A 13,410-nucleotide genomic window follows, 5' to 3' on the forward strand; every position below is an offset into this window, starting at 1 on the left:
TTCTCCTTCTCAAACTCCTCCCAGATACTCCCCACTTCCCTATCCACTCAAATGCAGATCCCTTTTCTCTCTCATTAGAATGCAAACAGGCATCTAAAACTATAATAAATTAAGATAAAATAGAAACAATTCAGAATATGACCACACAAACGCAAGAAAAAGGGTCAAAGAATAACTTTAAGAAACTCATATATATATATATATATATATATATATATATATATACAGAGACAAATATATTCACACACAGAGAGAAATTCCATAAAATCACAAATGTCTATATATTCTATAATATGTATTCAGCTATGTGTATATATTATAGTTATAAAATATATGCACCTCCATTACAGGTGCTTTATATATAATACAGATATTAATCTTTATATATAATATATATCTATCTATTTATCTATCATCTGTCTACCTATCTATCTATCTATCTATCTATTAACTCCTACCTATCTTTATAGATATAGATTTACCCACATGTATAGATCTCTGAAATTATACACAAAGGAACTGTAAGGTACCAACATCAGCAAAGCACCGACAAAGCAATATGAAATGAAGAATCTCAAAAAATTCCATTGAATCCATTTAGTGTTGGACATCTACTGTTGGGCCTGGAGCCTTCCTTTAAGAGTGGTTTATGTATCCAGTGAGACATCTTTGAAGAAAACTAATTTCTCATTTGCAAGCAGCTTTAGATTAGAGATAACTTTTGAGTTATGGATAGAAGATTCTTTTCTATTTACCCTTGCTCTGCCTTTGTATATTATTATATGACTGCAGAACAGAAAATTACACACCCTAGAACTGACTTTGTCTGATTACAAGCATTGAAAATCTGTGAACAATGTGTGTGAAAAACAATAGGTAAGTTGTTTTTAAGTTTTTCAGATTTGCATATGGTATTACTATCATTGTGTCATGTGCATTGAAGTATTTTAAAATTCAGCAGAAAATTAAGGAAGAAAATGAATGCATAAGTATTTTTACTTGAAATAGACTTGCCATGCATAATTCAATAAATACAGATAGAAGTTCAATCAATTTATAAGTGTATTACATACTCATATTAGAAAGTTCAGATCACATTAACAATGACATTAAAAATAAGATTTGTTAAATAAAATTATTTTTCATTTTTCATCATTTCTGTCTTTTCCCAAACTATTTTCATCTCTTTTCATAATTTATTGTCTTGTTTCTTTGATGTCTTATCTGAAATTATGAGATTACATTAATTTGTCCAAATTTGCCTTTAAACTTACAAAATAAAAATATTTCCAAACAAGAATAGCAGAGCAAAGTATATCAAACTGTTACAGTATCTCAAACAGAAAAAAAGATAATGCTGAAGTTTGGGTGTTCTGCTTATAATGACATTAGATTGTGTCTGGATATTGTAATAAATAATTTTTAGTAGTCTTCTAGCATTACACATGAAATTTTCATATTTCATTCCATTTTCATATTTAGTTGCTCCCTGCACAATTTAATTTTTATATATAAATAATAATTTCTTATTTGAAAATGGTATTTTATATAAAACAACAATCTGTCACATGATGTCGAAAGACTTAGAGGAAATCTGTAACACTTAGAAATTTGTCTCAGTGTGGGTTGAAAACATTTATTACAGCTATCAGATTTGTCAATTATGTTTGACATCAGAAATTTCCCTCAGGAACCTTTAAATAATGATGACCTTGACACTTCAAGGATCTCTACTCCACCAGACAGTCGGTCAGGCAGTTAGCTTGTAAATCATTCCAGTGATCAACCAAATCATTTTTATTTCTTGATATAATGTCAAGTACTATAGAAACTAAATCATACAAATTTTCTCCTTCCAGTAAATACATGATCCTTCAATTGATATAGGCTGATATGTTGAAGAAAACAGAATCACTGGGTTGCTCAGAAATTGCAATTTAAGGATGAAATACATATCAACAACTAATTACATTAAGCAAAATCCAAGGCTGTTTTTATTGGCCTGTCCATATAAATCTGGGGATTATTTAATCTTAGGCAAAATCAAAGGTTAATTTATAAAACACAAGATCTAATGTCAGCTTCAGATGACAATGTATTGTATAACGTCAATCAGATTTAGATCTCAGTGCATCTCATGTTTAATTATTAGACTATTGACCTATATAAATACTATGACTTATAACTTGGAATTTTCTTTTCTTTTTTTATTATGTAAATCTGTGGGACAGAGTTTTCAGTAACTTTTTGCACTTTCTTGGTTCAATATGGACATATTTTAGTGTATCAACTACAAAGTAATCACTGTGAAAATTTTACTTTTTAAAAAGTTAGATTTAGAAATCTTTTGGTAGTATTCATAAAATACATCACTAAACAGAGTGGAACATACTAGAGAATAGGATGTGTTTTAGCCAGATTTTAGTTACTGCAAATAAATACTTGAGATGATTGTCATATAAAAAGAAAGGTTTATTTTTTCACTGTTTGGGAGGTATTAGCTGATGGTGTCTTGTCTATTTTAAAATGTCAATTTTCAATAGCTTAGAGAATCACCTGAGGAGGGAGTTGAGGAATTATCTAGATGAAGTTGTTTTATGTGATTGTCTTGAAGACCTACCTTGAAGGTAGGCAGCACAATTTCATAGGCTGGGTTCTGAAACTTAAGAGTAGAGAAGAGTATCTGTGTCCTAATGATGAAGCAAGTAAAGTTGTTTATTCTTTCTTTGCTATTGGCTGTGGCTATGATGTGACTAGATTCTTAAGTTCTTTCCTTGATTTCCTCAAAATGATGAAATGTAACCCAGTTATCCTGACCCCCCTTCTGCTTCTATTTTTCCCACAGCAACAGAAGTAAAACTAGAAGAGTTGACTAACATCTTTGTCTTAGGCCTTTGACAGAAATGTCATTGTGCAGAGAGTCACGACAGAACAAAACTACCCAGTCCAGGCCAAGACTCAAAGAGAGGAAGCACAAAGGATAAGAATCTCTATGTAATCTTTCAGTTCATTTCTCCAGTAAACAGGAGACACCTCAAGGAGACTCCACCATTAAAATTTCCACCACCTATCAAGTGTCCAGATGGGAACCAGGCTTTGGACATATTGGGAGAGAATTAAAAAATGAACTTTAGCATTGTACAGCTTGTAGAGAGTTAAAAAGGGTAAGCACAGGATTCAATTAACACTAAAGAATGTAAGACCTTTTTGCAAGAAAGTATTAGTCCAGTAACTGTACAGTAACAAATAGCCACTAAGAGAGTATTGCAATATTAAGTGTGAAGGCTTTTTGAATAAGAAAGTTTATTAAATGAGCACTTGTCTTTTATAGCAGTGTTTCCATTATGAGTAGAGTACCAATTTCATTTCTGTTGTGATAAAATACTAAGACCATAAGAAACTTAGACGGTAAAGATTTATTTTAGTTATAATTTCCAGGTTATAGTCTGCACAAAATCTAAGCAGAAACTTGTAGCAGTTTGTCATATTACATTAAGAGTCAAAAAAGAGAGACAAGGAACGTATGCATGTTTATTTGTGCATAGCCCCTTCTACACTTACACAGGTCACTATGCAATCCCAGGGAGTGGTACAGTGTACAATCGGTAAAACGTCCCATCTTAGTTAGGAAAATCAAGACATTCCCTGCAGGCATGCCTATAGGTAATCCTGCTCTAGATAACCCTTCACTGAGCCCTCCCAGGTAATTTCAGCTAAGGCAGAGTCAACAATTCAAATTAACCATCACATTATCTTTTAAAGGGTCTAATACTAGATCTTTTGAACATTTGTTATGTAGCAGGTAATTCTTCTAGAAACAAGTTCAACAAACATAAAGGTTAAATCTTGCTATTGAAGATAAAAGAATGAAGATGATTCACACTGAATTCAAGTCAAATTCAGCAGAAGCCAGTTTACGTAATCCAAATTGGGGAAAGAGCAAATGTATCCAGGGAAAAACAGTACAAATTTTCAATGACTTAGTGCACACATTATTGATTGTGAATAAGGAAATATACAAAAAGCAAGAATAGTGTCTAATGTTGGTTGCAAAATCAAACTTCAAAAATACAAACACATATTTAATCTGTTGAAGACATTTTCAACTCCCACTTATATTCTGATTTGGAGGTGAATTACTTCATAAAAATACATTACCAATTCATAAAAATCTTAAAACTATTAACCAATTTGGTTTTAAATTTAGAAGCTATATTATCAGCATAAAAATATACCTTGACTCAGACACAGAAAAATATAAAATACAGATCAAAATGTCTTTTGACAGTTTGGCGTGAGGCCCAAAGCTAGTGCTTACACTAAACTTTATTTTAAAAACGCAACCTTTGGTGTTGTTCATGTTCCTCCAACAAGCAAGCCAAGATGTGAAATCTAACAACTCTTTTTGACATCTTTATAACAATGAACTGTCATGCTTAATTGATGAGGCCTCTCTCCATTCACATCAGGCTATCACATGTTACTCATACAGAGTTCACAACCTCTGTCCTTCAGATTTTTGAATGCATCTGTGTTGTTAACCTTTGAGTTCATCTGACTGTGGCACTGCCATGCGTAACTGGCTGTCTTGGCAGCTTGCAACAGGCCTTCCATGTTCCCCTCTCCTTTCTCTTTGTACTCTAAGAACAACTGAACAGATGGAGGCAAGATGATGTAGTCAATTACCTTGTAAGTTCAAGGTTGCTCAGATTTTCTCCTGGAAGAATCTCAGAAACAAAACTCTAGAAGATATGCATGCTTGATTCATTAAAAAAAAAAAATAGAAGGTGAAAATATTAAAACAACAATGACCCAGGTTTTAATTTCAACTCCAACCTTGTTTAGTTTAATGCAAGACTTTCAATCTTTCTGGCCCTCATTTGTAAAATGAAGGAAAGATTTTAAGGCTAGAAGGACTAAATTTTCCTAAACAATGCATTATCATTCCTCTGACTGAAAAATAGACTTTGCCTGCTGTGGACAGAGTGAACTTTTGGAAATTGTCATAGTCAGGGTGGCTATTGCTGTGAAGAAACGCCAGGGCCAAAAGTAACCTGACTTTTGCTTCCACCCCACTGTTCATTATTGAAGGAAGTCAGAGAAGAAACAATAATTGGGCAGGAATCTGGAGGCAGAGCCATTCCAGAGGCTATGGAAAGGTGATGTCCACTGCTTTGCCTACAATTTCAGAGGCTTAGTCCATTGTCATCTTGGCAGGAGTCTAGTGGCACTCATGGCGCTAGAGCAGTAGCTAAGAGTCATATCCTGATTTGCAGGGGGGGGGGAGAGAGAGAGAGAGAGAGAGAGAGAGAGAGAGAGAGAGAGAGAGAGAGGAGGGGGAAGAGACTGGTAAGAAGTGGAATTTGAAACCTCCAAGTCTATTCCCACTGCAACACTTCCCACAACAAAGCCACACCTATTCCAGCAAAGGCACATATCATAATCCTTCTCAAATAGTGCCATGTCCTGATGATTAAACAATCAAATGCATTAGTCTGTGGGGGCCATTCTTACCCATACCACCACAGAAGTGATAAGAAAAATGAATATGTGTATCTGTTGTGTGAGAGTGTACACAAAATACTGCATACACATGAGGCTAAGAAGTTTAACCATTATTAGTGTCATTTATGTCTAGTAAATATGACTCAGTCAATCCCACTATATGCACACACATTTCCCCGCAGATATGAACTGAATTGCATTGCTTGATTTGCTGTATGTGAATACTTCTTAATTACTGTGGCAAGCGGGTGGAGGCAAATAGAGTGTGCAAGCTTTAGATAATATTCTTGAAAAAACATCTGACTTGCTGCTAATTGGCTTTTTTTTTCCTTTTTAGTTCTTGGAAAATGAAAACAACTAAGTTTGGGGAATGGTACAATCTTGACCTCAGAAATGGAAGCTGCCAGACTCCTCTCTGGAGCACTCACTCTGGATCATTCAGCTTATCTGAAATTTCTGAAGAAAGGAGTACAGTTGTAGGTTTTTAAAAAGTGAGTGTATCTTTGTCCTTCTTATGGGTTTACTCTCTGTATTATAAAAAGAAATATTCACATCATGATGTTTCTGTGAGCATAATAATAATCCAAATGTGGTTTTTAGCAAATATTAGATTTTTTTACAGAAAAACTTCAGTTATCTAATTTCTTTGAGAAAATAGGTAATTCTAAAATAAATAGATGGGTTGAACAAGATTGCTAGTGATTTAAAAGTTCTAGCTTATCGAAATATATGGTAAATATTGCATGGTCTTAAACCATTTATTATCATAGTTTCTTTTATTCTTTTGTGGATGTATTTACAATGTGTAAGGACACAACAGGCACTCAACATATGTAAAGCCACCCTTCCTTTTGTTCTATTAAATGCATTGGATGAAAATGAACTTCAAACTAATGTATATCCCAACCAATATACATCATGTTGAGTGTATGTGCCTTCTCTCAACACTTCCATCATGTATTCATAAGATTAGTAATTAGAATCTTACCTCCACATTTATAGCCTTCAGTGAGCATACAGATAAAAGAGAGCCAGTCTTTCCCCTTTGCTTCCTTCCATGCTTTTCAAATCTGAAAATTGATGATTTCTTGTTCCACTCTGCCTGTTGTCACACAAGACATAACTTTGGTGATATTAAATTGATTTATTCTAAATAGGCAAGATAAGTATCTAACTTTTCTTGTGATTTGTCTCCATGAAAAAAATAATTTAAGTGATCTTAGTGATGTTTCTTTTACTGATTTTGGGAGTATCTCTAACCAAGGAAGTGAAGGATTTATTTGACAAGAACTTTAAGTCTTTGAAGAAAGAAATTGAAGAGGATACCAGAAAATGGAAGGATCTCCCCTGCTCGTGGATTGGGAGGATCAGCATAGTAAAAATGGCAATTCTACCAAAAGCAATCTATAGATTCAATGCAATCCCAATCAAGGTCCCATTAAAATTCTTCACAGAGATTGAGAGGACAATAATCAACTTTATATGGAAAAACAAGAAACCCAGGATAGCCAAAAAAATCTTATACAATAAAGGTACTTCTGGAGGCATTACCATCCCTGACTTCAAACTCTATTACAGAACTACAGTATTGAAAACAGCTTGGTATTGGCATAAAAACAGAGAAGTTGACCAATGGAATCATATAGAAGACCCGGATCTTAAACCACAAACCTACAAACACCTGATTTTTGATAAAGGAGCCAAAAGTACACAATGGAAGAAAGAGGGCATCTTCAACAAATGGTGCTGGCATAACTGGATGTCAACCTGTAGAAGAATGAAAGTAGATCCATATCTATCACCATGCACAAAACTCAAGTCCAAATGAATTAAAGACCTCAATATTAATCTGAACACATTGAGCTTGATAGAGGAGAAAGTGGGAAGTACTCTACAACAAATGGGCACAGGGAACCATTTCCTATGCATAACCCCAGCTGCACAGACATTAAGGGCAACATTGAATAAATGGGACCTCCTGAAGTTGAGCAGCTTCTGTAAAGCAAAGGACATTGTCACTAAGACACAAAGGCAGCCTACTGACTGGGAAAAGATCTTCACCAACCCTGCAACTGACAAAGGTCTGATCTCTAAAATATATAAGGAACTCAAGAGACTAGACGGTAAAATGCCAATTAACCCAATTAAAAAATGGGGCGCTGAACTGAACAGAGAATTCTCAACAGAAGAAGTTCAAATGGCCAAAAGACACTTAAGGTCATGCTCAACCTCCCTAGCTATCAGGGAAATGCAAATCAAAACAACTTTGAGATATCATCTTACACCTGTCAGATTGGCTAAAATCCCAAACACCAATAATAACCTTTGCTGGAGAGGGTGTGGGGTAATGGGTACACTCATCCATTGCTGGTGGGAATGCACACTTGTGCAACCACTTTGGAAAGCAGTGTGGTGGTTTCTCAGGAAATTCGGGATCAACCTACCCCAGGACCCAGCAATTCCACTATTGGGAATCTACCCAAGAGATGCCCAATCATACTACAAAAGCATATGCTCATCTATGTTCATAGCAGCATTATTTGTAATAGCCAGATCCTGGAAACAACCTAGATGCCCTTCAGTGGAAGAATGGATGAAGAAACTGTGGAATATATACATGCTAGAATACTACTCAGCGGTAAAAAACAATGACATCTTGAATTTTGCAGGCAAATGGATGGAAATAGAAAACACTATTCTGAGTGAGGTAACCCAGACCCAAAAAGATGAACATGGGATGTACTCACTCATAATCAGTTTTTAGCCATAATTAAAGGACATCGAACCTATAAATTTGGGATCCTTGAGAAGATAATAAGAAGGTGAACTCCCCAAAAAAGATATAGTAATCCTCCTGGATATTGGAAGTAGACACGATCACCAGGCAAAATTGGGAACTTGAGGGTTGGGCGAGACTGGGCCAAGGGAAGATGGGGAGAGAAAAGTGTGAAGGGGAGAATGGGGGGAGCTCGGATGAATGGGATGCTTGGGATACAGGAAGGGTGGATATGGGAGCAGGGAAGCATATACTTTAATTTAAGGAGCCACCTGAGGGTTGTCAAGAGACTTGACCCTAGAGGGGTTCCCAGGTTTCCAGGGAGACGCCCCCAGTTAGTTCCTTGGGCAGCTGAGGAGAGGGAGCCTGAAAAGGCCAGTTCCTATAGCCATACTGATGAATTTCTTGCATATCACCATAGAACCTCCACCTGATGATAGATGAAGAAAATGACAGAGCCCCACATTGGAGCACCGGACTGAGCTCCCAAGGTCCTGATGAGGAGCAGAAGGAGAGAGAACATGAAAAAGAAAGTCAGGAACGTGAGGGGTGCGTTCACTCATGGAGACGGTGGGACAGAACTAATGGGAGATCACCAACTCCAGTTGGAATGGGACTGATGGATCATGCGACCAAACCCGTCTCTCTGAATGTGGCCAACAGCGGGGGCTGACTGAGAAGCAAAGGACAATGGCGCTGGGCTCTGACTCTTCTGCATGGACGGGCTCTGTGGGAGCCTTCTCAGCTTGGTTGATCACCTTCCTGGACCTGGGGGGAGTTGGGAGGACCTTGGTCTTAGCATAGAGTAGGGAACCCTGATGGCTCCTTGGCCTTGAGAGGGAGGGAGGGGAGGTATGAGTGGAGGGGAGGAGAGGGAAGGGGGAGAAGGAGGGGAGGGAAGGAGGAGGAGGAGAGGAGGAAAGGGGGAGGAGGAGGGGAGGAGATGGAAATTTTTAAATATAAAAAAATAAACCATGAGAAAAAAAATCTTGAATAAGGAGGAATCTCTTTCTTAAAAACTGTCTATTTTCCATTGGCTACCTTGGGAAGAAAGAACATCAACATGTTTAAGTGCATTGACACAACATTATACATTGTGCAGTATAACAGCATAGTTGTGGTTCAGTTAAAAAAGAAATATTAACAAATAAGTTGTGAAATAACAATGTTAGCCTTAGGTAACTATAAAAAGCAATAATATAAGTAGTAGCAAAAATTATCTCATTTTGGAAACTTGTCAAGGGCAACAAGAAAATTAAGAACACCTTGCATCATTGGAGAAAGACTGGCACTGGAGCTCTATGAGACTGTCTTATCTTTCTCAACAGGTACATTAAGATAAGAACTTAGCTTCCTTAGCCAAATCGTTTTACTGCAAAAATAATGGAACTCAGATTATTAATTGTGGTGATTACTGTTTGCTGTAATGCAATTAGTCGTCCTACTTTTTTTTAAAATTCATTGGTCACAACTTTAAATCTCTTCTAGTTTTATTCCGATTTTTGGTAAGATTTTCCTGAATCAACCAAACAAGTAGTTATTTGTATTTTTCAAAGTGTGTGCTTTGCATGTTTACTATTCAGAGTTCATTCATAGATCATATCCATCATAACCCCCAACATACTGTTATGTATATTAAAATGCGAAAACCAAGCAGAGAAAGATAACATTTTCTCTAATATATTCTATTTTAATCTTTACAATGAGTTCATTTTACTACTTGTCTTTTTGCATCAAGTAGAAATTAAGCAGATAATGGATATTAATTGCAAATCATTATCAAGGCAGCACTCATTCATTTTGTAAATATTCTCATGTAATACTTGCTCATAAAAATTTAATGCATGAACGCGACCTCATCTTTGTCAGTGCACAAAATGGCACCCTACAGCCTCCTGGTGACCCGGCTGCAGAAGGCTCTGGGTGTTCGGCAGTACCATGTAGCCTCTGTCCTGTGCCAGCGGGCCAAGGTGGCCATGAGCCACTTTGAGCCCAATGAGTACATCCGCTATGACCTGCTGGAGAAGAACATTAACATTGTCCGCAAACGGTTGAACCGGCCTCTCACTCTTTCAGAGAAGATTGTATATGGACACTTGGATGACCCAGCCAACCAGGAGATCGAACGGGGAAAGACGTACCTGCGTCTACGGCCCGACCAGGTGGCCATGCAGGATGCAACAGCCCAGATGGCTATGCTACAGTTCATTAGCAGTGGGCTGCCCAAGGTGGCTGTGCCATCAACTATCCACTGTGACCATCTGATTGAGGCCCAGGTTGAGGGTGAGAAAGACCTGCGCAGGGCCAAGGACATCAACCAGGAAGTGTATAATTTTCTGGCAACTGCAGGTGCCAAGTATGGTGTGGGCTTCTGGAGGCCTGGATCTGGAATCATTCACCAGATCATTCTAGAAAACTATGCATCTCCTGGAGTTCTTCTGATTGGCACTGACTCCCACACTCCCAATGGTGGTGGCCTGGGAGGCATCTGCATTGGAGTAGGGGGTGCTGATGCTGTGGATGTCATGGCTGGGATCCCCTGAGAGCTGAAGTGTCCCAAGGTGATCGGTGTGAAGCTGACAGGCTCCCTCTCTGGTGGGACCTCACCCAAAGATGTGATCCTGAAAGTGGCGGGCATCCTGACAGTGAAAGGTGGAATACCACGGGCCTGGTGTCGACTCCATCTCCTGCACTGCATGGCAACAATCTGCAACCTGGGTGCAGAAATTGGGGCCACCACATCAGTGTTCCCGTACAATCACAGGATGAAGAAGTACCTGAGCAAGACAGGTCGAGCAGACATTGCCAGTCTTGCTGAAGAATTCAAGGATCACTTAGTTCCTGACCCTGGCTGCCAATATGACCAAGTGATTGAAATTAACCTCAAGGAGCTAAAGCCGCATACAAATGGACCCTTCACCCCTGACTTGGCTCATCCAGTAGCAGATGTGGGCAATGTGGCAGAGAAGGAGGGCTGGCCTCTGGATATCAGAGTGGGTTTGATTGGCAGCTGCACCAATTCAAGCTATGAGGACATGGGACGGTCAGCAGCTGTGGCCAAGCAGGCACTGGCCCATGGACTCAAGAGCAAGTCCCAGTTCACCATCATACCAGGCTCTGAGCAGATCCGTGCCACGATTGAACGGGATGGTTATGCACAGATCCTGAGGGATGTAGGTGGCATTGTTTTGGCCAATGCCTGTGGCCCTTGCATCGGCCAGTGGGATAGGAAAGACATCAAGAAGGGGTAGAAAAATACAATCGTCACCTCCTACAACAGGAACTTCACAGGACGCAACGACGCGAATCCTGAGACCCATGCCTTTGTCACATCCCCAGAGATTGTCACAGCCCTGGTCATTGCAGGAACCCTTAAGTTCAACCCAGAAACTGACTTCTTGACAGGCAAGGATGGCAAGAAGTTCAAGCTGGAGGCTCCAGATGCAGATGAGCTTCCCAGATCGGACTTTGACCCAGGGCAGGACACCTACCAGCACCGCCCCCCCCCCCCCAAGGACAGCAGTGGGCAGAGGGTGGACGTGAGCCCTACCAGCCAGTGCCTGCAGCTCTTGGAGCCTTTTAACAAGTGGGACGGCAAAGACCTGGAAGTGCACCACTGACAACATTTCTGCTGCTGGCCCCTGGCTCAAGTTCCGTGGACATCTGGACAACATCTCTAATAACCTGCTCATTGGTGCCATCAACATTGAAAATGGCAAGGCCAACTCTGTGCGCAATGCTGTCACCCAGGAATTTGGTTCTGTCCCTGACACTGCTCGATACTAAAGGAAACATGGCATCAGGTGGGTAGTGATCGGAGACGAGAACTATGGTGAAGGCTCCAGCCGGGAACACGCAGCATTGGAGCCTTGCCACCTCGGGGGCCAGGCCATTATCACCAAGAGCTTCGCCAGGATCCATGAAACCAATCTAAAGAAGCAGGGCTTGCTGCCCCTCACCTTTGCCGACCCCTCTAACTACAAGATCCATCCAGTGGACAAGCTCACTATTCAAGGCCTGAAGGACTTTGCCCCTGGCAAGCCTCTGAAATGCATCATCAAGCATCCTAATAGGACCCAGGAAACCATCCTCCTGAACCACACCTTCAACGAGACTCAGATCGAGTGGTTCCGCGCAGGCAGTGCCCTAAACAGGATGAAGGAGCTGCAGCAATAAGGAAGGTCCAGGCTGGCTGTCGTGTCCCTGTAGACCCTGCTGGGTGTCAAAAATACAGGTCCATGTGCATCATCAGGCAGAGCTGGTCTGTCAAGCATGGCCTCCAGCTCCAAGATGGTGACCAGACCTGCTTCCTGCTCTCCTCATCTTCAGCCCACTGAGCGAGCCACCATGAAGGGCACTTAAGATTATGTCCCAGCCCTGGCCTTCCTTTTCAGTTTGGTTCATCCTTCAATAGCCCATACACCTGTATTTATTTTTAATGACAGCACTCCTAAAGAAGTTTTATCCTGCCTGTTCATTTCACTGGTGGCTGAAGGATTTTAGAGAACCTTTTGTTCTTACAAATAAAAATCCAGATCCATTGACAAAAAAAAATTAATGCATGAAGAATGCTCTTATCTAGACAATAGTTTTGAAGATAGGGGTATTTTTTTTTAAAAAAACTTGAATGAGTGGACAGTAAAAACAGGTAAATGGTTTAAAGTCAATACAGTTGCTTAAGTTTGGTCCACGAATAAACTATATAAAATAAACTTTAGCTTTGTAAAATGAGGCCTTTATGGATATGTGCTTTATGAGAACAACTTGGTGATGACGAAGATGTTAAATACTGAAAGAGAGAAGGTAGCTAGAAGTTAGAGTTCCCCAGAGAAATAACAGCTTTATTCAGCATGAAAGGTCCTCTAGTCCAGCCAGATAAGACAACTGCAGGTACAGGTCTACAGGATACCCAGGAGAAGGCTTAGCATCATGGGTAATGACAGCCTTTCTATCTGTGTGAGGCTAAGATGGGGAAGGGAGTGTCTCTCCTTAACCCTGCAAGTGCTTCCCTGTTCCTACCAAAATTGGAACCCCCAGCTGGGGTGGTTCCTTACATGTTTTCATAGTTACCAATTTCAGTTGTCCATGGCATATCCAGAAACTAAGTCAAAGCCTGACCCTTCTACCTG

At 39.5% G+C, this 13,410-nt stretch overlaps 1 pseudogene; it reads left to right on the forward strand.

The window, feature by feature from the left end:
• The first annotated feature begins 10,158 nt into the window (after window positions 1-10,158).
• LOC119821135 lies at window positions 10,159-12,523 on the forward strand (annotated as a pseudogene).
• The last annotated feature ends 887 nt before the right edge of the window (window positions 12,524-13,410 follow it).

Source organism: Arvicola amphibius, chromosome 8 (genome assembly GCF_903992535.2).
Source record: "Arvicola amphibius chromosome 8, mArvAmp1.2, whole genome shotgun sequence".
Classification (NCBI taxonomy): Eukaryota; Metazoa; Chordata; class Mammalia; order Rodentia; family Cricetidae; genus Arvicola; species Arvicola amphibius.